Source organism: Enhydra lutris, unplaced genomic scaffold, assembly GCF_002288905.1.
Source record: "Enhydra lutris kenyoni isolate GAN:26980312 unplaced genomic scaffold, ASM228890v2 scaffoldscaffold99, whole genome shotgun sequence".
In the NCBI taxonomy this organism is placed as follows: Eukaryota; Metazoa; Chordata; class Mammalia; order Carnivora; family Mustelidae; genus Enhydra; species Enhydra lutris.
In genome coordinates this window covers 1,664,226-1,688,254 of record NW_019154183.1, presented here as the reverse complement: position 1 = coordinate 1,688,254, position 24,029 = coordinate 1,664,226, and positions in this window count along the sequence as shown.

Sequence of the window (24,029 nt, the reverse complement as noted above, 5' to 3'; positions counted from 1 at the left end):
TTAGATAAATAATACAGATGTAATATATACTTGAAATATAGGTTAGCTCTTACATCTTATTCATCAGGATTTATGCTGCTGCAGCGAACGATTCTAAATTTGGGGTAGCTTAACAGTACCAAGGTTTTTTTCTCATTCATGCCACATGTCCACTGAGAGTTAGCAGGAGGCTTGGGTGGGGAGCCTGTTCTTCATAAATATCCAGGTACCCAAGTGGATAAAACAGTCACCATCTTGAATATTACTGGTTGCCATGCCAGGGAGCAAAGAAAGCTCTGGAGAATCTCAAACAGCAGATGAAATCATTTCCTATAATTTTTAACTTTATCATTAAGGTATAACTGACAGGTAATATTATATTCACTTCAGATGTACAATGTATATATTGTGTACATATATTGTATATAATGTATATATATATAATATGTTTTTATAATATATATATTTATATATTGTATATATTGTTTCAATATTTGTGTATATTGTGAAATCATAGGAGACTGAATCTCCCAAAATGATAGGAGACTAAAATCGTGCCTCCTGTTGTTTTCTCTCTTATCTCGTCCGCCAGACTAGCCTCATGGCCCCGCCCACTCACAAAGGAGCAGGAAGTGGAATCCTACCATGTGCCCAGAAGGGAAAAGACCTGGAAATAGTTCATGAACAGCAATAATGATTATTATAACTACAGAAGAGCCAAAAGACCCGGTCTCTGGCCTCGAGAAGCTTGCCTGCTAAAACAAAATTTGTTTCATCAATGAAGAAACTAAAAGTTCTGCCTTCTTCTTAAAGGACAAGTTTAACAATGCCTTGGGGAAGTATAATTATGTAGTTATTTACATCATCATGTTGAAACCTCCTGTTTAATTGGAAAGTATGCCCTCAACTTGCCCTCCACTTCTTCATGGAGTGTTTCCAGATAATGGAGGAGGGGTTACAGAAGTAGAAAGGTTCCTCTCCCCTAATAACACACAATCCAAGGAAACAAGAAAGCCAGATCTTCCGATTCATTTGAACTCCTGCCGACAAGCAGCTGTGTTAGAAATCAGTCTCCAATCTCTCTCCTTCATCTCATCCTAAGGAAGTGAGACCCTTTCCCCATGACCAAGTGGACAGTCTCCCAAGGTTCAGGAGCAGAGCTGGGAATACCAAAAGGATTCTGATTTTTCAGAAGTCCCAGAAGAGAACTGGCATTTATACCAAAGCAATTCAACAGCAATTTTGGCATTTGTAATTGGCTCATAGTGTCAGCAAACCAGCCAGAATGTTTTTCTAATACACTGAGACGGGTTTAACCAGAAGGTGTTGCCAAAAACAGTCCACCCCACAAGAGAAATCTCATACATGTGAATCACGGCTGGGCTAGTGTTTGAGGGGTTCTCTGTTTTGACTAGATATTATCAATTTGATTAGATAATTGTTTGGTTAACCAGACGATGGTCATTCAACATCCATGGTGAGAGGGAGCCTGTTTTTCCAAGCACTACTGACCAGCAACTCTCCTGACTTCCCAGTCTAACCAGACTTAGAATAGCTGAATCTCTTATTTATGATTCAATAAGAAATGAAAGAAAACTTTGCTTTTTGGGGGGGCGGGGTTAAAATATTTTGATTTCTAAGTGACATCGGGGTGAAGATCTGCATGTAATTCCCAAACCACCATAATTATGATTAATAAATATAGTAGCAATTCTCATGACACCCAGCAAAAAGTATCTTTTTATGCCCTCATCCACCCTCTAGCCAATAACTTGCGATCTCCATGCATAGGATTCTTCAAAGACCCACTGCCCCCTCCCACTCTCCTTTCACACTTCAACACGTGAAGCTTCTCTCACCAATGACTTCCTAATCACCAAGCCTTTCTCTCCGGCTTCAAATTCTGCCTCACTGCATATCAGCTGATTATCCTGTGGCTAAACCAATATGTTTCACAAGCACTTACCCTGAATCCCAGATCTTATGAATAGTGGGATTTGGACTCTCCAACATCCAGGCACCCTTATCTGAAAATGGGGACAGTGTTATGGGTTTCTTGTGAGGATTAAATAGAATGATACATGGAAACTACCCGATAGTGTCTGGCAAGTGGCCAGCCCTCACTTTTCGGTCACCGGTGTTATCCTTGGCAGTGGTAATGGTGGTGATCCTTGTTTCCTTTGACAGCCTCTTCTCTCTTCCTTTGGTTTCTGGGATACGATTATTTTCCGGTCTTCATTTTAAATCTTTGCTTACATTCTTGCTCTATCACCAAAACTTCAAATCTCCTCCTGTGTTCCCCTGGGCATGAAACCGTTCCAACCCACATTGTTGTTCACGGGACCAATACAACTACCTTTTGGGAAATATCCCTGCCAGAATTCTTTACCCACTCCAGTCCATTCTCCCTACTCACACAATTCAGGAGCAAATCACCCTGAAAATTTCCAACCGTGGCCCTCTCCTGATCCAAACCTTTAAAGGGCTTCCTGAAACAAAAGCGAAGGTAACGACCTTCATGATCCCTCTCCTCAGAAGAACATCCTTTGTGATTCTCTTCAATTGTTATGGCCTTAATGTTATCCAGGATGTACCGAGGCATCCCGCCTGCGTTTGGTCCAGATTACACTATAATTAGCAAAATTTTGTAAGTAGTTTGTGGACTTGGTTGCAGAACAATCTTAAATTTCATTTAAGAAGAAGTTATCCAAATTTTGGTTATATTGTTCGGGAAGCCTTCACCTACAAGTAACAGCAGTTCAACCGGCCTAACCCAGAAAGGGATCATACCAAGCCCTATCCCAGAAGTCTGAAAGTTGAGTGGCTTCAAGGCTAGTTAACTCAGTAGCTCAACAATGTCATCAGGAACCTGAATTCTTGGCATGTTGCGATCACACTGTCTTCAAGAGACCACCTTGATTCCTGTCAGTTGCAACCAGACATGCCATTACCCAGTAGACAGTATCTAGTCACAACCATCCAGGAGCTAAGCGCTATTATCTCTATATTATAGATAAGGAAACTTATAGATAAGGAAGTTTATAGGTAAATTCAGAGAAGTCAAGTGACTTGCCCCAGGCCACACAGCTATTAGCAGTAGAAACATAATCTGAACTCCGGTTTGTCTAACTCCAAAGTCGATACTCACAGATACCTGGTTCTACTCTTCCAAGCACAGGAGCAAAGGACTATTCCCTGAAAGTTCAAGAGTAGAATTTACAAGGCAACTATTTTACTCACACTCCGTAAGTTTACTGGCCACTGGTTAATTTCCTAAGAGGAAAGAATATTCAGAAATGGGGCACTTGGGTGGCTCAGTGGGTTAAAGCCTCTGCCTTCGGCTCAGATCATGATCTCAGGGTCCTGGGAGAGCCCCTCATCTGGCTCTCTGCTCAGCAGGGAGCCTGCTTCCCTTCCCCTCCCTCTGCCTGCCTCTCTGCCTACTTGTGACCTCTGTCTGTCAAATAAATAAATAAAATCTTTAAAAAAAAAAAGGAATATTCAGAAATGTTGATTGTCAGAAATTTGTACTTCTGTTATTAACCACGATCAACCAGAGTCTCAATTCCCAACAAACACTGGTAATGCACATGTAAATATTTTAATCCTTAATTTCTAATCAGAACACAAATTCAGTCAATGTTTTCTCATAATAATGGTTGCAATTGGCTTTTATGTGTATGTGATATGAATATAGGTGTATGCACGCTTACATATACATACATGTACGTGAGTATATGTATTTGTGTGTGTGTGTGTGTGTGTGTGTGTATTGATGAGCCAACTAACAGCCAGAAAAGCTAAGAATCCTATTAAAACATACACAGCTAAGAAGCTAATGAGGGAAATTGGGAGACGTCACAACAAATTCCTGATACAGGAATTTGTATCAGAACACTGTCCTTACAGTGTTCTTTCCTTAAGGGCCTATAAACTAACAAATGACTTTCATTCAAAGTAAAGGGAATCGGTGCCTGGGTGGCTCAGGGGATTAATCTTGATCTTGATCTCAGCTCAAGTCTTGATCTCCCGCTGGTGAGTTCATGCAGGACAATAAGCCTACTTAAAACACAACAACAAAAGCAAAGCAAAGGGAGTGATCGCAGAATATCCTCAAGGTTATTCTAAGTAACAAAATGGCACTGTCCTAGCAGACAGAGGAGCTCGCTGTAAGCAGCACATGTCACACGACCCTCCTTGCTCAAAGTGGTATGGCGGAGGGACTTGCCCATCCCCTCCTTTCATCCTCTTCCCGGCTTCTATGGACCATGTTCATCCTCCAGAGTTCTATCTAAGCGGGCACCAAAAATATGAGTTAAGTGAGCAAGCAAACCCCTCCCCGAGGACTGGAAAACAGAGGGAATTTGAGGTATTTATTTTAAAAATCTAGCTTCCCGGAGAATCACAAAATGAGCGAAATTGTGGACCCCTCCCCCAACCCAGACACACACATCCTGCCACGCACATTTGCAACCTGCCAGCCTGATCACTTGATCAAGGGCTTGTAAAGCAAACAGTGGACTATAAATAACCCAGATCTAATCACGAGGGCAGGTGACAGAGTCCATCGGGCTCCTTCGAACACGCGTCCTGACGCGTGACTCCTCCGGAATGCTGAAACGCCCTGGTCTCCAACTTACTGAATCCCGCGGTTCTGTCTCTGCACCATATTGGCTTTGAGAAGCCACACAGCCCCATTTCTGGGATTGCCCCCTTTTTTGCACCTGGAAACTCAAGGCAGCAGGTCCCGACCACATTAACCAATCACAGCCCGAGCCGTGGTCCGGCACCTCGGGCGCTGTCCGCTGAGCCGCCCTGATTCACACATCTCAGCTCCTGGGACAGGCTTCCTCTGCTAACTGGCGTTGGGTGACATTTCCCAAAATGCCAAGGCCTTCCAGTGACCTCTCTGTGAAATGAGCTCCTGAATTCAGGGGTCTGCTGCTACTTCTCCCCCTTAATTCTCTCTGGGTTAAGGACCGCGGTTCCCGCGTTCCCGCTCGGGCGCGCAGCCCAGCCCCAGCGCATTATTTCCCTTGGCTGAGCCCCACACACCAGTGCTGTGTTTGCTTTGCTCTAGTACAGTTCCTGTCACAGATGCCGCGTGCATCACACCAGGACTTCACTGGCACAGCACTCAGACACCAACCCCGGGGGAGCAGGAGAGGGACAGGAAGCAGCTGGGCACCCCAGGCCTCCACCTCTGCAGACACGTGCCCCGAAGGAGGCCAACCCCAGGGATCCTTAGAGGGCGCGGCCAGGATGTCCACAATACCTTGCTCAGAATCCACAGCCAGCAGGCATGTTTTAGTAGCAGGGGCTGGTCATCGGTCTTTGCCACAATCTGCTTTTCCTCTTTCCTATCTAGCTTGAGGTGGTCACCTGACTGGCATCAGGCTTCACTGGAGGGAACCTGGGCTGCCCAGAGCCGGAGAGCTGAAGACATCACAGCTTTCTTTGGGGGTCCTGGGAAGGCTCCTGCTTGGGGAGCCAGGGGAACATTCTCCTTTGTGGTCACCCTGTTCCCTTTCCCACCTCCCTCTCCCCAAGTTCCTCCGCTTTGAGCTGGAGCACAGAACAAGCCTCAAATCCTACCCGAAAGGATTTATGCCTTAAAATATGGGAGAGGGCACCTGGGGGGGGGTGCTCAGTCAGGTGGGCATCTGACTCTTAATTTTGGCTCAGATCATGATTTCAGGATCTTGAGATCGAATCCCACACCAGCTGAGCACTCAGCAGGGAGTCTGCTGGAGATTCCTTCTCCACCCCCCCACCTCACATAAATAAATAAATCTTTAAAAAGGTATATGGGAGAAAAGAAGTACTGATGAGCAGTAGCCTCTGCTTCCTGGCTCATTAACACAATGGGGTCATTCCTCTACATCTGAAACAGGATGTATGGCGAGAAAGGTTAGTAAATTTCAGCTCCTGTATCACCTGCACTCAGTTGGTAGTGACGTCCTGGAGCACTGTGAGGCTGAATTCAATCAGCAGGAAGGAGTGCATCCTTCACTAATTTCATTCATGGGTGAGAGACTGGCAGAAAGGGGAAGTCGTATCAAGGGTTCATGTAATTGCCATCTTCTGCAAAGGAGACTGAGCACTGACTTGGGGGTGTCAAGCATTAGAAGCCTAGTTTTACCACTTACTGGCTGTGTGATCTTGGGCAAGATACTTAACCTCTCTGAGTCTCAGGAAACCTTATGATGAAATAGGAAAACACTTGGAATTATTGTGAAGGAGATCAATTTCATATCCATAAAGTGTCAAGACCCCAACCCTGAGAGGCAGAGGCCAGTCCACAGGCCTGAAGCCAGACGGCTATGAGACCATCATGTCTCTGTCATGGCCATGATGTGGAGGGATGGCAAGGCAACTAGCAGAGCCCCGTCCTTATGGGGGGTGGGGTGGGGGGTGGGGTGGGGGGTAGGGTTCTGCAGTGAGATGGGCTAGATGCAGAGGGCCAGCAGAAGGGCTGGGGGCAAAGGCAACCAGCACAGTTCCATGTGGCTGGTAAGGGGGGCTGAGCACAGGTGTTTCCCACCTAGCGTGGATGGGTGTGGTGGGATTTTCAAAAGGCTCCTGAAGAATGCCAAGAGCGCTTAGAAGACTCGATCGCTCAGACCTAAAGATCTGGCACCAGCAGCAGAGGAAGCAGGCTTTAAATATTTCCTTCCTACCCCCTCCCTTCTCTGCCCCTTCACACAGCCAGTTCCTCCAGAGTCAGAGGCCAGCTAGGTTTCTGTGGCAGGGACAGACCACCGGCACCAAAGGGAAGGAAATACAAGGAGCCAGGTGTTCCCTGCGCTGCCTTTGAACCACACTGAGATGGCTGCAACGGTCTGGTCCCCTCCCTCTGATTCTTCCAGGCAGTCTGCCTGCCGAGGGAATCTGTTCAGAGGGGCCATCTTCCCCCACACAGGTGGAGGCCAGCCTGGCACAGAATGTCTCGGGCATGGCTGGGGAGCTGAGGGGCTGTAGAGGCAATGCAAGTGGAGTAGCTGGGGGGGGGTTGGGGCAGAGCCCAGAACGGGGCTTCAGGGTAAGAGAGCCCACCCCTGCCTTGGCCTCAGAAAACACCCAGAGCAGGGTTGTCTAGGTGACTCAGTCTGTTAAGCATCTGCCTTCGGCTCTAGCTGGGTTGAGCCCTGCATCAGGCTCCCTGCTAAGTGGGGAGCCTGCTTCTCCCTCTGCCTTTGCTCCTCCCCCCACTCAAGCTCTCTGTCTCTCTCCAATACATGAATAAAAATCTTAAGAAAGAGAAAGAGAGGAAGGAAGGAAACGAGGGAGGGTGGGAGGATGGGAGAGAGAGAGGGAGGGACCACCCAGAGTACCGTAGATGCGAGAACAAGGCCTAGCACAGCAAGGATTTGCTGCCCCTCCTGGACGCCACTCTGTTGACTCAGAAACAAACTTCTCATTTATCATTGGGAGACTGAGAAAAAGACACAGCACACTTGATGACAAATATCACCACTTCGGGCTTCTCTGAAATACTGTGAATCAGGAGACGTGCCTATGTGATTAGCAAAAAGGAGAAATTATGGACTATTTTCAAACGAACATAGTTGTATCACTTGCAAGAATGTACTAAAACTTACATCATGTCCTTAAGTATGTCTTATTTATTGGTACTTCTTGGGAAAGCAAATACTGTGTGAATCAGAGAGAAAGTGAGGGAGGAGAAGGGGCGGGAGGCAAGGAAGGACACCGAGGGTTACATTAGCTGAGGAGTTGAAACATCCATGCACAAAACTATTAGTAAAATCCACCCAATATACTCTAATAGAGTAAAGGGGCAAACTGTGTGTGACAAAGAGCACAAAGAAGGGCAGGAGTGGCTGGTGGTTGGGGACAGGCTCTGTGGAGAGAGGAGACCTCTCCTGTCCTGAGGCTCTGGAGGGACATCCTAATCTGAGCATGACTGGTCCCCAGAGGCTTGGCGGCCTTTGCCAGGCGTGGACCGGGCCTCCAGAACTGCATGCAAACATAGTGACTTTGTGTATTTTTCTAGAGAGAAGGCTCCTATCTTTTCTCCCTTAATCCCAAACAGGTTAATGAAGGAGGAAATAAATTCTAAAACTAAGGGGAAATGTGTGGGGCTGGGAGAAGGAGGAGGACATCCTGGAAGGAGCAAGGCGTGCTGTTAGGAAGATGATGGTGAGCAGGGCGGGCTGGAGGTGGAACAGGGGGTAGGAACAGAGAATAAAAGTGTGCAGTGAGAGTGGGTTATCCAATACCCTGTAGAATTCGGATGTGAGTATTCCGAGTGGTGGGACGGGATGGGATGGAATCTGCAGTTGGGGATGCTATAGCTAGTCAGAGTGAGCCTCGGGTTCCACCACCAGGGGACAGAGGCAGGAGACTGCAGGGCGTGGGGGAGGGGGGAGGAGGGGACTCATTCCTCCCTGCCTGTCTCCTGCTCTTGGGAGCCTCACCCCGGCAACCCCACTTCACCCCTGCCAAGGCAGTTCCTCCCAGCAGCAGCTACTGAACCCCGCTGACAGTTTTTCCGACACTCGCGGAAGGATCTCCATCATACCCCAGGCCCAGAGACACCAGCATCGGCTGGATGATGCCTCCTCCCCAGCAGGCTGCGTCTCAGGCCCTCGGATCCCTCCTCCGCACTCAGAGACACCAGCCCCACCAGGCCACGTTTAAGCTTCCGTGTGTTCATAATCTTAAATCCTAGCTTTTGGTGCCTAAACCTAGAGGTGGAAGCTGATCCCTACAATCACTGCCTTGGGGCCCTGGCCTCCGAGGCACCTGAGAATCCTGGTAGGAAAGCACTCAAGTGCTCTACGTCATAGAGGGAGAAGGGGACGCTTCCAGAACAATCCAGGAAAAGGGGCCACCGCAGCAGACGAGCAACCTAGAGAAGACCTAAGAGCACAGAAAAGGGTTCTAAGAACTGTTCTGCCTGCCATTCCCTCCTCCTCCTTTCCTTTCAAGCCTCCAGCCAAGTCTCCTGCCTCCACACATAGTGTAAAGAGAGCAAGGAGCAGGGCTGGTCCTGAAGAACTTTTGAGAGGCTTCAAGACCGACATGATGCCAAGTATTGTTGATTTTTATACTTCTAGGAACGGCTCATCATCGTCATCCTAGCTGTGGAGGAAAAGCTAAGTGAGCCTTTGATCAGCAAAATGAGTTTTCCGTCTGCCAAGTCCGCAGAACAGCAACTACCCCAAGTTCCTAGAAGTCCTATCACTTCTCCACTAATGAAAAAAAATTGGTTTCTTATTCTAATTATCACTTTCAGTCTGAGGCAGAGAAGAAGATGGCATTGCTAATGAGTTCCTCATCTCTGCTGGGTCACATTGAAAGAGAATTTTTATTTCTTTTCGTCAGACATGAAAGATTGTTTTTGAAAAAAAAAAAAAAAAGAACACTTAAAAAAAATTCCTCCTAAGGATATTACAGCTCACAAAATCTCCTCCAACTTCTTAGAGCATCTATTTTACTATACAAGGAGACCCTTTTATTAGCTTGATTTCTTCTTATGTTCCGTTTCAGCTTTAATGAGTGATGTCTTTTGGTTCGTTTATACTCTCTGTAGCTTATTATCATCTAGCTGTGTGTCAGGAAGTCCGGGATAGTGGCTTTTGATGAACCGTGCTTTAAGGCAAAACCACAGAGGAGGGGGAGATGGACCGTGGATGATTTGGGGCTTTGAAGGGGCACAGCCTGCCTGGGGGTGGGGGGAAGCTTATTAGTGAGTTAGCTCCTGCTCCCCGTCCTAACACTTGTCTTTATGAAGTCATTATTGGCCCCCTGGTACACCACTCTTGGGCAAGGCAGGAGAAATGTATGGGGATCAAAGACCACAGTAACAGCAACAACAACTTTAAGAGGCATTTTGTTCAACCAAATTAAAGAGGAAGCTCTTTTTTTTTTTTTTTTAAACTTCTGCGCCCCTGGAAGTGCCTTTCCATTTCCACTGAGTCAGTAAAGAAATCTAATGCAAACAGACCATCTGAGGCTCCTTGAAGCTTATGACGTTCTTATCAGGCTTCTAACTGTTATGCGTAATAGACTGTCTATGTTGTTATTGTTATATGCCAGGCATTATTATCCACATTACACAAATGTGGAAACTGTGGTTGAGGGTGGGAGAGAGGCAACTCCCCAAGGTTTCTTAGCTACCAAATTGTGGAGCCAGCATTTAACCCACATCTGTTCGAGTCTGTGGCTTAGGTCCTCACCCACAATGGCATAAAGGAGATCTGGTTCTGGTTGGATAATCACGTCACCAGTTACATGCTGGGCACATTTGGATCTTACATTTCACTTGGGAAGCAGTAAACCTGGGAAGACCGGCTCTGATTTGGGGTGTTGGAAATCATGGGAGAAATAGTTCACAGAGAGGCATGCTGGGCCATGGAGAGGGCACTGTCCAAGAGAAGGTTTGGCAGAAGCCCACGGATGTCACAGTCTCTGGGCTCTGCTCCGCCTCACCGTGGAGTGCTGCCTTGTCTAGAGATGGCGCCATCTTGACAACAGATGGACAAAGTGGACTTTTTTTCTTTTTTGAATGATAAAATCTAGCTGAAGAAAATGAAAAGTAAAGTCATTCATTTGACAAATCCATACTGAACATCAGCTACCAGCCAGGGAATGTGTGAAGGATACAGCCTTGGCCTTCATAGAGCTTCTCCTCAGTCACCTGGGCCCATCTCACACAGGTGGTGGAAGGCGATGGAATTAGTATAGCCTTTGTGAGAGTGATTTCTCAATTTATCACTAAAATAATAAAGACAAATAATAATAGTAATAATAATAACAATAGTAAAGACACCTAAGTTCTTCTTGTTTGTCATCCCTTTCCTTCCTTCCACAGCTCATCTGTGGGGGCCCCGAGAAAGAGGTGAGGAGGTTGCCCACACAGGGGCTGCTGGCCTGGTGTAGGGAGTCGGGGCCTGAGCATGGTAAGAACACATACATGGCAGCACGGTGAGCAAGGTGTCCATACCTGATAAAATACCTCTCTGATAGGGCAAAATCACATCTAGATATTCATTTTAAGGAAATAAATAGCAGGGCTGTACCAAGTACGTACATGCCAAATTGGGAGTCACACACAATCATTATAAGAGCAAAAATTTGGAAACAACTCAAAGGACTGACGGGAAGACAAGTGATTAGAGAACCCAAGCAGACTTACAGGAGTTAAGTACACACGTGCTCGTTAAGATGACGGCGACGACACTGAAGATCGCCGGGAAAGGAAAAGCAGTGTAAAGCTGACTGATCATCCATACAGGGGGAAAATTGTTAATTGCAACCCAATTTCACACTTTCTATAAAAATCACTTCCTGGTGGGCTACAGACTTAAATGTGAAAAATAGACTTTAACATTTCAGGAGAAAATAGAGGGAAAGCTCTCTGCAGCTTCAAAGTAGAAGGAGGGGGCTCTTAAGGCCAAAAATACCCAACTTTAAAGGCAAGGACTGCTAAGGGTCAGTACATTAACATTAAGAGCTTCTTTTCATCAGAGACCCCATCGAGGAAAAAAAAACAAGCGACAGACTAGAAGAAAACACTCACAAAATTATACAACCAGGAAAGAGTTTGTCCAGAAAAGTTGAGGATAAAATAAACCACCCAAGAAGCAAATGGGGGAAAGACACACGTAGATATTTTACCAAGGAAGAAGCAAAGGAGAGTATTAATCAGGGACATGCAAATAAACCCATACCTCCGTCCCACTTTACGAACACAAGTTTAGGGACATTTCTTTTAGCTCTGACCATAACAGGAGCTCTGACACACTCCTTGTGGGAGAGTGATTTGGCAAAACTGACTGGAAGAGCGATCTGGCTGAATGTTCGGAAGGTGACGATGCACAGACTTTAGGACCCAGTCGTCTGGCTGGAGGAACATCTGCACGGAGAGGTGGCTCAAGCACCTGGTGCAGGTGCACCAGGAGGCAGGTACGAGAATGCTCAGAGTTATATAGACTGGGTCGAACAGTGCCCCCCTCAAACTCAGGTCTTCCCCAGAGCTTCACAATGTGACTTATTTGGGGGCACCTGAGTGGCTCAGTCAGTTAAGTGTCTGACTTCTGATTTCAGCTCAGGTCATGATCTGAGGGTCATGAGATCGAGCCCCAGGTCGGACTCCGCAATGAGCGTGGAGCCTGCTTGGGATTCTCTCTCTCCCTCTCCTTCTGCCCCTCCCCTCCCTGTGCTCATGCTCTCCTGCACTGTCTCTCTGTCTCTCTGTCTCTCTCTCTAAAGAATAAGAATGTGACTTTACTTGGAAGTAAGGTAGTTGCAAACACCATTATTTAAGTTAGGGTGAAGTCATCCTGCAATTCAGTATGACTGGTGTCCTTATGAAAAAAGAAGAAAAGCTACAGAGATCCACGCAGGGAGATTCCCATGGGACAGTGGGGGCAGAGACAAAGGGGAATGAGTCTGCAAACTAAGGAACACTGGAGACCACTGATGATAATACCAGAAGCTACGAGAAGGTTGTGGAATATGTCCTCCCCGGGAGCCTTCAGAGAGCGCATGGTCTTGCCAGACACCTTGATTTCGGACTTCCCTGTAGAACTGTGAAAGAGTAAATGTCTGTTATTCACAGCCCTCCAGTTTGCATAATTTGCTGTGGCTGCCCCATAGGAAGTGCATGCATCATACTGCTCACAGGGGCCAGAAAGTGGAAACAATGTAAACAAACCTAAACAGACTGTAGAAGATTCCTATAATGCAAAACTACATGGCCCTGACAATGAATGATTAAGAGCTCCACACCAGCATGGAAGATGCCTTTACCCTTTCTCACCACGTACTGGAGCTCCGATGTGTCCCTGAGACCCATGCCAAGTCCGATGTCCTCCGCAAGGACCGAATGACCACCACACGTTGAGTCCTGCTTCGTGCCATGCATCGCGCACGGCCTTGCTTACCTTTTCGTGAATCTCTACAGACAGTCCCCAAAGGTTACCCTTACTGCTGAGAGGAGAAAAGCAACTGGCTGAAGAGTGGTTCAGCTACTCCCTGCAGGTCCCCCAGACTCCCCTGTCCATGCCCTTTCTGCTCTGGAGCTCAGACCCATAAAACACGGGCTGCCCAGAATACAGCCGACTGGACAGCTATGACCATTTGGGGGTCTGCGGTAACAAACTCCGCTGTTGATTACCTTCGGTTCACTTTGTTTTAACCTTTCTAGTTTTGCTTTCCAAATGCCTTAGGTCTAATGATTTCATATAAATATCTCCATCATCTCCAGAAAAACAGTGTGAGTACTTACTTACACTTTTTCTGATTCATATAAGGACAGGAACTCAGCAGATGTTTCCCATTCAAATGTTCATTGAACTCCTCCTATGCCAAACCCTGTACTCAGTGACTGAATTGAATAGAATCTACTGGAACCTCCCAGTGATTCAAGGAGCAAATGGCCAACAATATGCCATGAATGCTGCCTTATATACGTCTGTTCTCCCTTTCGGTGGAAATTCTGTGCATGTGTCTGATTCAAGCTCAAACAGAATGGAGAGATAAGCCATGTGAGCTATAATGGATCCATTTCCCGTCCAGGGACAAGCGAAGTTTCCGTGATTTCTCCTTGGTATTTCTCTATTTTATGTGTCCAGCAACCAGGTAGAATTAGCAGCTTCTAGGTTGCTGGGGTTTATAGGCTGTGACAGGTGCAGAATAAGTAAGCAAACAGATTAATATGTATTAAATTACCACATTAGTCTTCATTATTTCCAAGTTTAGTACTTGCATGTACCTGCAAAAGTGGTATTTATCCATGACCTTCACCATGGGCGCTGATTGAAACAATCACTCTGAGAACCAGCGCAGCTGTAAAAGCCAGCATCAAAACTGTTTGTTCCCTGTCTCCCATCCTCCTCTCAAGTGCCTAGCGTAATTGTCACTTATTTTAATGGCTCATCAACCTAGAGCAATCACATGACCCAAAAACAATTTGACAGTTAAGGTTCCAACACCGTTCCATTTTGTCTTGTACAAAAGTGATTTAGAAATCCTTGTTATCCTGGATTTCTGACAAGAACATGCAGCTAACAGAATCATCAGAGACACTACTGAAAGAATATACTTCCTTGACTGTCTTCTAAGCCCTCCTGGGGGTAGCAGCCCCTAAAGGCAGAATGCCTGGAGCAGTCTAGAGGCAAAAATGTTAATGCAACCCCAAAACATGGGGCTTTTTAAGGAAGGAGACCCCCTTGAATCCGTGTTGAGAGGACCAATGAGGTAGGGAAGTGCTAGCAGTATGCATAGTCCCCAACTGGGACACTTCTGAGTGTGTTGGAACCAAAGGCATCAACCCAGACCAGCCTAGAACATTCTAGGCATAAGGAAATGGTGAGGCTTTGAATAAGATTGACCTGGGTTTAAATTCTGGCTCTGCCAACATCTACGGATGTGGACCTTGACACTTTAAAAAAAGAGAGAGAGAGAGAGATTTATTTACTCATTTGAGAGAGAGAGAGCAGGGGAAGGGACAGAGGGAGAGAATCTGCAGCAGGCTCTCTGCTGAGCACAGAGCCTGTCACAGGCAGGATCTCATATCCCACGCCCAACCAACCCCACCCCACCCCGCCCCCATATCATGACCTGAACCGAAATCAAGAGTCCGATGCTCAACCAACTGAGTCACCCAGACACCCCTGGACCTTGACACTTTTTTTTTTTTAAACACTGCTCAGACCATCTGTCCCTTACAGTGGTAACAATGCCTGTCCCACTGGATCTTTATGAGGATGGAAAGATAAAATACATGGAAAGAGGGGTCACAGGGTAGGTAGGCAATGCTAATTCTTCCTTTCTCATTTCCCTTATCCATCACTGAAGAGCGGGACAAGCCGTGACTTTTGCTGTCTCGAAATCCACCTGCTACTGATTCAAACAAGTCTTCCTGACTACAGTCATCCTTTGTTATTAGCAGGGTCCCACATGCCTTTTAAGACCGCAAACATTTCTTTTGTAAACACAGCCCTCTTATCCCTCATAACTTAATGAAAATACCAGGGAAACTATTTTTAGGCACTTTCATGACATGAAACTGAATGAACTCATTACCTTAAATGTCTCAACCCAAGAAGTGGAAACCGTTCAAAAGTCACGTGCATATAACATTAGGCCAAGGTGTACAAAAACCATATAGCCTTCGTAATGAATGTACTATGTCGAACTCTGAGGTTTCTCTCACTTAGGTCTTTTCTCCTCACTTGCTGCCTTTGACCTGGGACTTATGATCTAGGCGAACTGAGAACAAAACCTATTGGGTCGAACCCTAGGAAATTGCTGAACTGGGGTTATTTTTGACCTATACAAATGGCACTCTCATAAAAGTTGAACCTGAGAGAATGAGGCCAAGGATAAAGGGAATCAGAACAGATTCAGAACCTGGAGACTTTGGTTCCCACACACAAGGTCACCACGTCACTTGCAATGTCCACCTCACACAGGTCTGATAAACTTGACCTTCTTATTTGGGTTCTCAATCCCAGCTAATAGGGCAGGTGCAACTGAACAGATGCATAATTATGGCCGCAATAAAAGGCGCCAATGGAGGGGTAAAACCATTACCTCCACACCCAGACAGACTGAGGACAGCAGGCTAGAGTGCTCTGTGGGTGCTATACCTTCTTGGCGAGTTGTCATCCCATCCTGAAGCTAATGACATTAATCATTAGCCAACTGAGAAAGGTTAATGGGTAGTTTAAGTGCAAGAAATATTTTTATGAAGTTGGAGTTCCTGGGAATCAGGACATAGGAACATAAGAAGGCCGTGAACGTGACGTCACCATTAACGGGGGCCTCCGTCCTGCCCATCATATACGTAGGACACTCAAGTGCTCCTTGCAGCACTTCAGTGACAGGCTGGCCAACCAGAACCAGGCATGATTCCAGACCTACCTCCTAATCCCCTCCTAGGACATGGTGTTTCCAAAGAGTTTCTTACAAAGTGAAAACATCTGTGAATTGTCCTTTATTTTTGAAGAATCAGTTTAAGTGAGCCAGACCATTTTCTGATTTGGTAATGCAACCAAACTAATAAGATGCTACAGAAACTGGGGCACTCAGTTGGTTAAGTGACTGCCTTCGGCTCAGGTCGTGATCCCTGAGTCCTGGGATCAAGTCCCGCATCGGGCTCCCTGCTCAGCAGGGAGTCTGCTTCTCCCTCCGACCCTCTCCCCTCTCATGCTCTCTCTCACACTCTCTCTCTCCCTCAAATAAATAAACAAAATCTTAAATAATGCCACAGAAACTGCTCCCTGTTTGGGAATCTATACACTGAAAAATCGCTGATGATACTTCCTACTCAGTTCTACCAAAAATGTAACCTCATTGTGTCAAGTTGGTTTCCTGAGTCCCAGCGAGGGGTGCGGGGGGCCGGGGGGCAGGTGCGGGAAGAGGGAAACTGCCTTGCCAAAACTCCTCAACTCTGACAGGTACCTGGGAGATCCAGAGACATGGAATGTGCCAGATAATATTTATGAAGCACCTCATGAGTTTTGTGGAGATTTTTTTTAAAAATCCAACAGTTATCAACTTGAAGAGACTTCTGTGTTCATGGCAGTATTGTGGGAAGCATTTTTCCTTGTTGATGGTCACCCTAGGGAGGCTTTTGTAATACGGCTTAACGTGGACAAAAAAGACTCAGTTTAATCACACTCAAGAGTTTCCCTAGGAAGCAGTTGTCCTCAGCCGGTGGAAAAGTGAGGGGGTCATCTACACGGCCCAGACTGGGGACTTGCTGTCTTTCACCTTCAACCTCCCAACAGCAAATGAAGCTGAACCTTCGACTCCAACCAGGACGATGGGTAAAGAAAAAAACAGAATGGAATGGGTGAGACTTTATTTCTTTTTAAGGATTTTATTTATTTATTTGACACAGAGAGAGCAAGAGCGCAAGCAGAGGGAGCGCCAGGCAGAGGGAGAGGGAGAAGCAGGTTTCCCGCTGAGCAGGGAGCCCAATACGGGGCTCGATCCCAGGACCCTGGGGTCATGACCTGAGTGGAAGGTACATGCTTAACTGAGCCACCCAGGCACCCAACGGGTGAGACTTCAATAGGAAGGCTGAAGACAGGAAGAGACAGAACAATGAGTGACAGGGGGCAGGGCCCCAAGTGCAGACCAGCAAGGTTGAAGACACCCACCGATACCGGAAGGCCCATGGGAGAGGCTCCCCGATAGATCGAGAGGAAGCAGAGCCCAGAGTTGAGGAATGAAGGGTAACGACCCACAATGCCCACTGAGGAGCTGGTTGGGAGTGTTGGCTGAGGTAGAGTAGTCACCCCCCAAACACTAGCCAAAGTGGACTCTGATTGCAGGGACACCTTGAGCTTGAAGTGAAGACCTATGTGTAAAGAGAAGGCTTCTTCCAGACCTCTCTGCCTTCCCTACAGTGAGTCAAGGCACCAACTCTGCCTGTGATTCCCCAAAGCACAGTGAGGAACAGTCAGATTGTTTAATAAAATTTTACTGAAGAGTCGGGGTGGACACAATTGTGCTCAGAGAAACATGTACATGCTTATTAAAAGTGGCTCCTCTAGGGGTTCAAAGCTCCAAAGGCAACCTCAGACACTCCCTATCCTTCTTGGTTAACTTTCCCATGAGCGCTGGGCTCAGCCTCTTCTCAACAAATCCCCAGGTCTCTTTCGTACCCCCAAATCCAGTACTGGCCTCACAGCCCCAGCCCTCAGTGCCGACCCTGCCTCATTCACCCCAAGATGACTGATAAGGGAGCTTCCCCTTCCTACAAGAGGAACCTTTAAGCCCACTCCTTTAAGGGCAACCTTCTATGGCCCCAAACACCAACCACAATAATGAATGGTTTATTTCCATCTACAGGTCTTAATAACGCCACACCTGGGGCTCTGACCCAGCGAGCCCTGACAAAATCTGGTTCAATTTCTCTTCCCAATCTTCCCCAGTGTGAAATGAGGAGGGGATCAGGCTCCCTTCCGGGTTTTGCAATGCCCTCAAACGAGCAACTTGAGAAAACGAACGTGCGTTCAGAACCAATGCATACTCACACATGCGCGTGAGTATGTCTTCCTCAAACAATTTTAGAGACAATTACCAAAATCTAAATCCATATTCAGAGAAGCCACAGGACAGTGCCCTGCTAAAGCCAGACATGATTTATAGTAAATCAAACACATCAGATTGACAATGGCTCTCATTACACAAATGACGGTTTGTGGACAAATTGAAATTCTGCCCATTTTCCCCCAAGCAAAGCAAGTCGGCTCCAACAGCGAGCTGATTTCTCAGCCGCTAGTAAATCTGAGTAACTCTTACAGAATGGCTCTATTGCTTTAAAAAATATTTTTCCACTGGGCATCACTACACAACGATACAGTCATGGCTCAAAATATTTTGGAAATTCCTCCTTTGGGATTGCCTCCAGAGCCAAGAGCACATTCTTTTAAAATAGTCTCAGTGGTTATAAATCTTTATACCAAGAAGGTGCATTTGATTCTTAAAGTCAACCAAAAATCATTTGAAAACAGAGCTGGTGAATATAGGTGATCACATCGGCTGACACTGCTTTGGTGTGAAACAACATAGAAGTCCAAAATATTAGGCACATTTTTTTGCATGGATCACAAAGTACATCTTAAGGTCATTCACCCAACACACTCTTTTGTACACTTTTACTCTGAGCCAGGATACATTCCTGTGTGGGGCATAAACTCAGAAAATAACTAATTACAGAGTTAAATAGGTATATTTTCAATAGTAATATATACAAAACCTCAGAGGAGGGGTGTGTAGCACAGTCTATGGGGAAAATGGTTTTTAAAACTCTAGTGGGGGGAGGGCTGGGTGGCTCAGTGGGTTAAGGCCTCTGCCTTCGGCTCGGGTCATGATCCCGGGGTCCTGGGATAGAGTCCCGCATCGGGCTCTCCGCTCAGCAGGGACCCTGCTTGTTCCTCTCTCTCTGCCTGCCTCTCTGCCTACTTGTGGTCTCTGTCTGTCAAATAAATAAAAAGAAAAATAAAAAATCTTAAAACTCTAGGGGGAGGAGCACTTGGTGGCTCAGTCAGTTAAGCGTCTGCCAGGTCATGATCCCAGGGTCCCAGGATTGAGCCCCACATCGGGCTCCCTGCTCGGCGGGGAGTCTGCTTCTCCATCTCCCTTTGCTCCTCCCCCCTGCTCCTCTCTCTCTCTCTCAAATGAAAATGAATAAAATCTTTAGAAGAAAAAATCTAGGGGGTAAGTGGGGTTGAACAAAGAATTTAAAAAAAAAATGGTTGAAGCAACAACAAAAAGAAATTTTAGCCAACGCATGTCATAGGAATTAGGGTCTTCACCATGGGCTAATGTGAAGGCCACGTTTATTCAGATGCATTCCTTCAGACATATCCATTGAAGCACCTGCCTCATTACTCTAGAAGCGTACTTTTGCATAAAGGGACATGAACTTAATTTCACCCCTAGAGTTATGGTGGCAGGACCAAACAGGACATTATTTTTGCTCGAGGTTCTTGACCTTTTCTTGCCTCATAACACACTTTCAGTTATGATCTTGGACTTTCTTTGAGCAAAAACCTCTTGGCTGCCATGCACCATCGTTATTTAGGAAATCCCTTATGACTTCCAAAACACTCACATGTTTTTCCTGGAATAATTTTGCACGCATTTATATGCGATAGCGTTTTCCTGCCCGTGCATGTTTACGAACCCAGATTCCTTTGCTTAAAGCCAGTCCCCGCTGTTTAGTGGGGTGGCAGCAGCTGGAGAGTAGCACCCTAGCATCAGAAGCCCGGTGCCCTGGCTGGGAAGGGAAGGGCCCTAAGCCTTGGCCAGGAGAGGGAAGGCACAAAGGCAAAACGTGACTACTCCAGATGGCGCTCCCCTGGGGTCCTATGACTGCTTGAATAAAGAGCATCTTGGGGCTTTGGGGTGGCAGATTTTACTACTTGGGCCTCCATTTTATATCTGCCCTAAAAACCTGCAACGGCAATTGCTACTCTAGGCTTTCTTGTACCCAGTGGTTACGTGACTCCGATGCCCCTTCCCTGGAAATTCAGAAGGGGTAATGACCTGAGAGATTTCACCTGTGGCACCCTGAACTGGGACTGTCACTTCTCATCAAAATCGTCTCCTGGGTTTCTAAAGTAAACACTAGAAAGCGGGAAAGTGAAAGAACATAGCAGCTGTGGGAATCACCGAGCTCCAGGTCTATGGGGTGAAGGCAGCTGGAATTTCAACAGGCCAGGTACCTATATGCTCCCGAATCAAAAAGTAAGAGAGGTAGAAAGGAATTCTCGTCATGTCAAAATGTCACCTAGACTACTGTTTTATACTTTTCTTTGACTTGCTCTATAAATATTTTACTACAACTTTCAAAGTTTATAGGATCCTTAAGACTTGTAAAAAGGTTGAGTAACTGGAAACCAATGACCGATACCTACCACAGGGATCTTGACTTTTTTTTTTTTTTTTTTTTTTTAAGATTTCATTGAACAGAATGCATTCTACCCAGGATTCCTTGAAAGGAAAAACTGCTCTCTCGGTTGCAAATGTGAGTCTATAGTGAGCAAAGAAAAATGGCTTCCACTTATCCATTCTGGTTCATTTGGAGCTTCTCTCCCCAGTACCAGAACTCTCTGGTCTTGGCCCCAGACCTAGAGGTTCCGTGTCTCATACCCTTCTGAGGCTAAGTGTGTGGTGGCTTTCTGCTTCATCCCCAATAGACTCTAGAGGCCTGGGTCCCTGACGTTGGTGTCACGCTCAGGTTCCCCAAAGCAGAGAAGGCCCCATTCCCTGTCCTCCCCAACATTATCCTATAAGGAAATATTTCCAAAAGACCCTTCACCAGGCTGCAAGTTTTAATTGCAAGCTTCAGAAATATGTATGAGTGTCTTCTGGTTCCCAGTGATCTGACTTTTATTGACTTTTGAACTAAGTGTCCTGATTTCTAGATTCCATAAAAGTACATAGCACTATGGTTATCGGTGGTATTGGTCTAGACAAGATGAATTAATCTATATGTTAGGCTACATTTGTTCTATTGATCGAATCGTGTGTGTGCCTCTTTTCTTCAATACCTTATAGATTGAAGTCTAGTCTCTGAAGGTGTGTGAAGCTGTTACAGACAGACCCAGAAATCCATTCATAAAGCAAACACAGAAGCTGGATGTTATGTTTCCTTTGGTTTGGAAGCAACTTCAAGGCATAGCCTCCACTGACTCCCATCTTCCTGAGTGCCTTAAACCTAATCAACAGTAAAACCAGCATTAAATTAAATTAAATGGAAGGACTTGAGAGAAAGTAATCACCACATATCAGAGAAACAGCTACCCACTTAGTAAAGCTTTGTTACAGAGGGGACTCCTTTTGAACATAAAAAACACCCAAAAGTCACATCTCTAAGAGGTGGTTTTGCTTGTGACAAAATAATCCTTCTCTGTAGGAAGGATTCATCATTGACTTCCTTTTAAAAAGTGGACACATTAGGGGCACCTGGGTGGCTCAGTGGGTTAAAGCCTCTCTCTACCTTCGGCTCGGGTCATGATTCCAGGGTCCTGGGATGGAGCCCTGCATATGGCTCTCTGCTCGGCTCTCTGCTCAGCCGGGAGCCTGCTTCCTCCTCTCTCTCTGCCTGCTTCTCTGCCTACTTGTGATCTCTGTCTTCAAACAAATAAATAAAATCTTTAAAAAAAAAAAAGTGGACACATTAAAATGTGATTGCAGCTACAAACTTTTGATGTATACACAACTCTCTGTGAATTTCTCTGTTCTGTTAGGAAAGTATTTCTGGACAAAGGGGGCTGAAAAAAGGCTTAGCCTTGTTGTGATAGGGAAATTTGACCCATTTACATATATTGGGTCTGATAGTTATCTGACTTTTGCAAATGCTTCAATTCTCCTCCCTCTCTATTTTGGGATCTGAGCTTCCTGAACCTTTGAAATCAAGGCCTACGTAATTTATTTTCTTTGGCTCTGTGGTAACATTCAGCATGAAACAGAAGACCTGCAATGATAGGGGGAAGATATCCAATGCTACCCTTGCCAAATTCAGGATGACTTCTTGGTGGAAATGGTCTTCCCATTTTCAGTTCCTTATTCTTATTTCAAGGTGTCTTCCTTTGTATATATATATATATATATATATATATATATATATATATTTTTTTTTTTTTTTTTTAAGATTTTGTTTATTTATTTGACTGACAGAGATTACAAGTAGGCAGAGAGGCAGGCAGAGAGAGAGAGGGAAGCAGGCTCCCCGCTGAGCAGAGAGCCCGATGCGGGGCTCGATCCCAGGACCCTGGAATCATGACCCGAGCCGAAGGTAGAGTCTTTAACCCACTGAGCCACCCAGGCGCCCCTGTATATTTTAATCAAAGGGCCCTTTCTGGATTTTAAAAACTCTGTGCCTATGTTTGACTTCCTTATTTTATTCAAGTGTGGGGACAGGGGTTGCAGAGGGAAGACATTTCTTAAAGTCAGCCATGTCTGATCACAGAGGTTCTCCTTGCTCCGTGGGACAGGATATTCATGTCCTCCCAAGATGACTTTTCTTGCTTTTTAATGTAGGCCACTATTTCTAGCTCAATGTGTATTTTGACTAAGTAAGTAGGATGGGAGTATTTCACTTGTTTTTCTGGCTCAAGAGCAAAACTGTACACCATATTCTGATGACAAGCACAGCAGGGCACCACACTAGACTTGAGGAGGAAGATCTGGGGAATGTCAGAAAAGCATCACCAGACCAGAACTGGCTGGTCTTTGGCAGAAAAAGATCAGTTTCATCCGCAGTCGCCTGCCTTCACCTGTGCTCATTTCGATGCTCTCTTTCCAGGGCTGAAAGAGTAAAAGCTGTGGATTTAGTGCCTCAAGATCTCACAAAATTTGGTCATGAAAATAAGATCTGACCTGGGTGGGGTGGGGAGGGGCGCTTCCTGCCCAGAGCAGAGTCCAAGCAGTGTTGAGTGCTGGTTAACGAAGTAACTGGCATTTATGAAAGGGCAGGACCACTCTGGTGAACCAAAACCAGAACAAAAAAAATAGATCTTTCTTATGAAGTTCAAATGTAAAATATTTTCTATGTTCCCAAGATTTTTTTTTTTTTTAAACCTCAACTTTTCTCCATACCATAGCTGGAGAGGAGCTTTCTTAGTTAGAAACTGATGGGTATGGGTTGTGATGTACCTGTCAGGCATCCAGCAAGTTAAGATAACCGCATCTCACAATTTCCACCAAAAAGGTCACCCAACGTTAATAAGCCTCTGAGGGGACAAGCATTTATTATTTTTAGTTGTTTCTCAGTAATCACACAACTGGCCTAATCACACCACGGGCTTTATAATAATGAATTTTTCAAAAGAAAGTGAATATTTCCTTTGAGGCAGTATTCTCCAGTGAATCTGGCACGCCCCAGTTTGAAGGCTTTTCATCTCCAATGAGGCTGGGGTTTCTCTTTTATCTAGCTCCCTGCCTTGTTAAAAATTTCCCTAACCCACAAAGGAAAGCCTACAAAATGTCCGGTCTTACCCAAGACTTCAAAAGTACTCAATGTACCAGATAAAATCTGTCCCACGGTTGTCTCTCTTTCTTACAAATATTTAGGGAAAACCTTACTTATGAGCTCAGGGCTCCTTGGTTACAACTGGAAATCTTCATGAAAAAGTGTTCCGCTTAGACATCCTGAATGAGTCAAAACTAGAGAGGTCTCTTTACTCAAAGGCCCATGGTTTTATTACACAAGGTTACACACTTCTCCAAGACCAGTAAAGCCATTCAAACGCCATATTAAAAGATGGAATATAAGGTCTTCACAGACCTGACTGCTGGGGCATATCTCCTACCTCAAACATCCTCTTAAAAACTCCTATAAAAGGTGACTAGAAGGCCTGTAGGACCTCCACACACAGCGCTGGTAGGGTGGGAGGCCTACAATCAAAGGTTGCTGGAAACATACTCCCTGGCCTAAAGTAATTCTAGCAGGTATCATTCTGACGGAAATCTGCATTATGGGTTTGTACCCTCTTCCCCACAGCATGATTATTACTGAAATGGGTAAATATTGGATTTCTGGATTGTGAAGCTAGGCG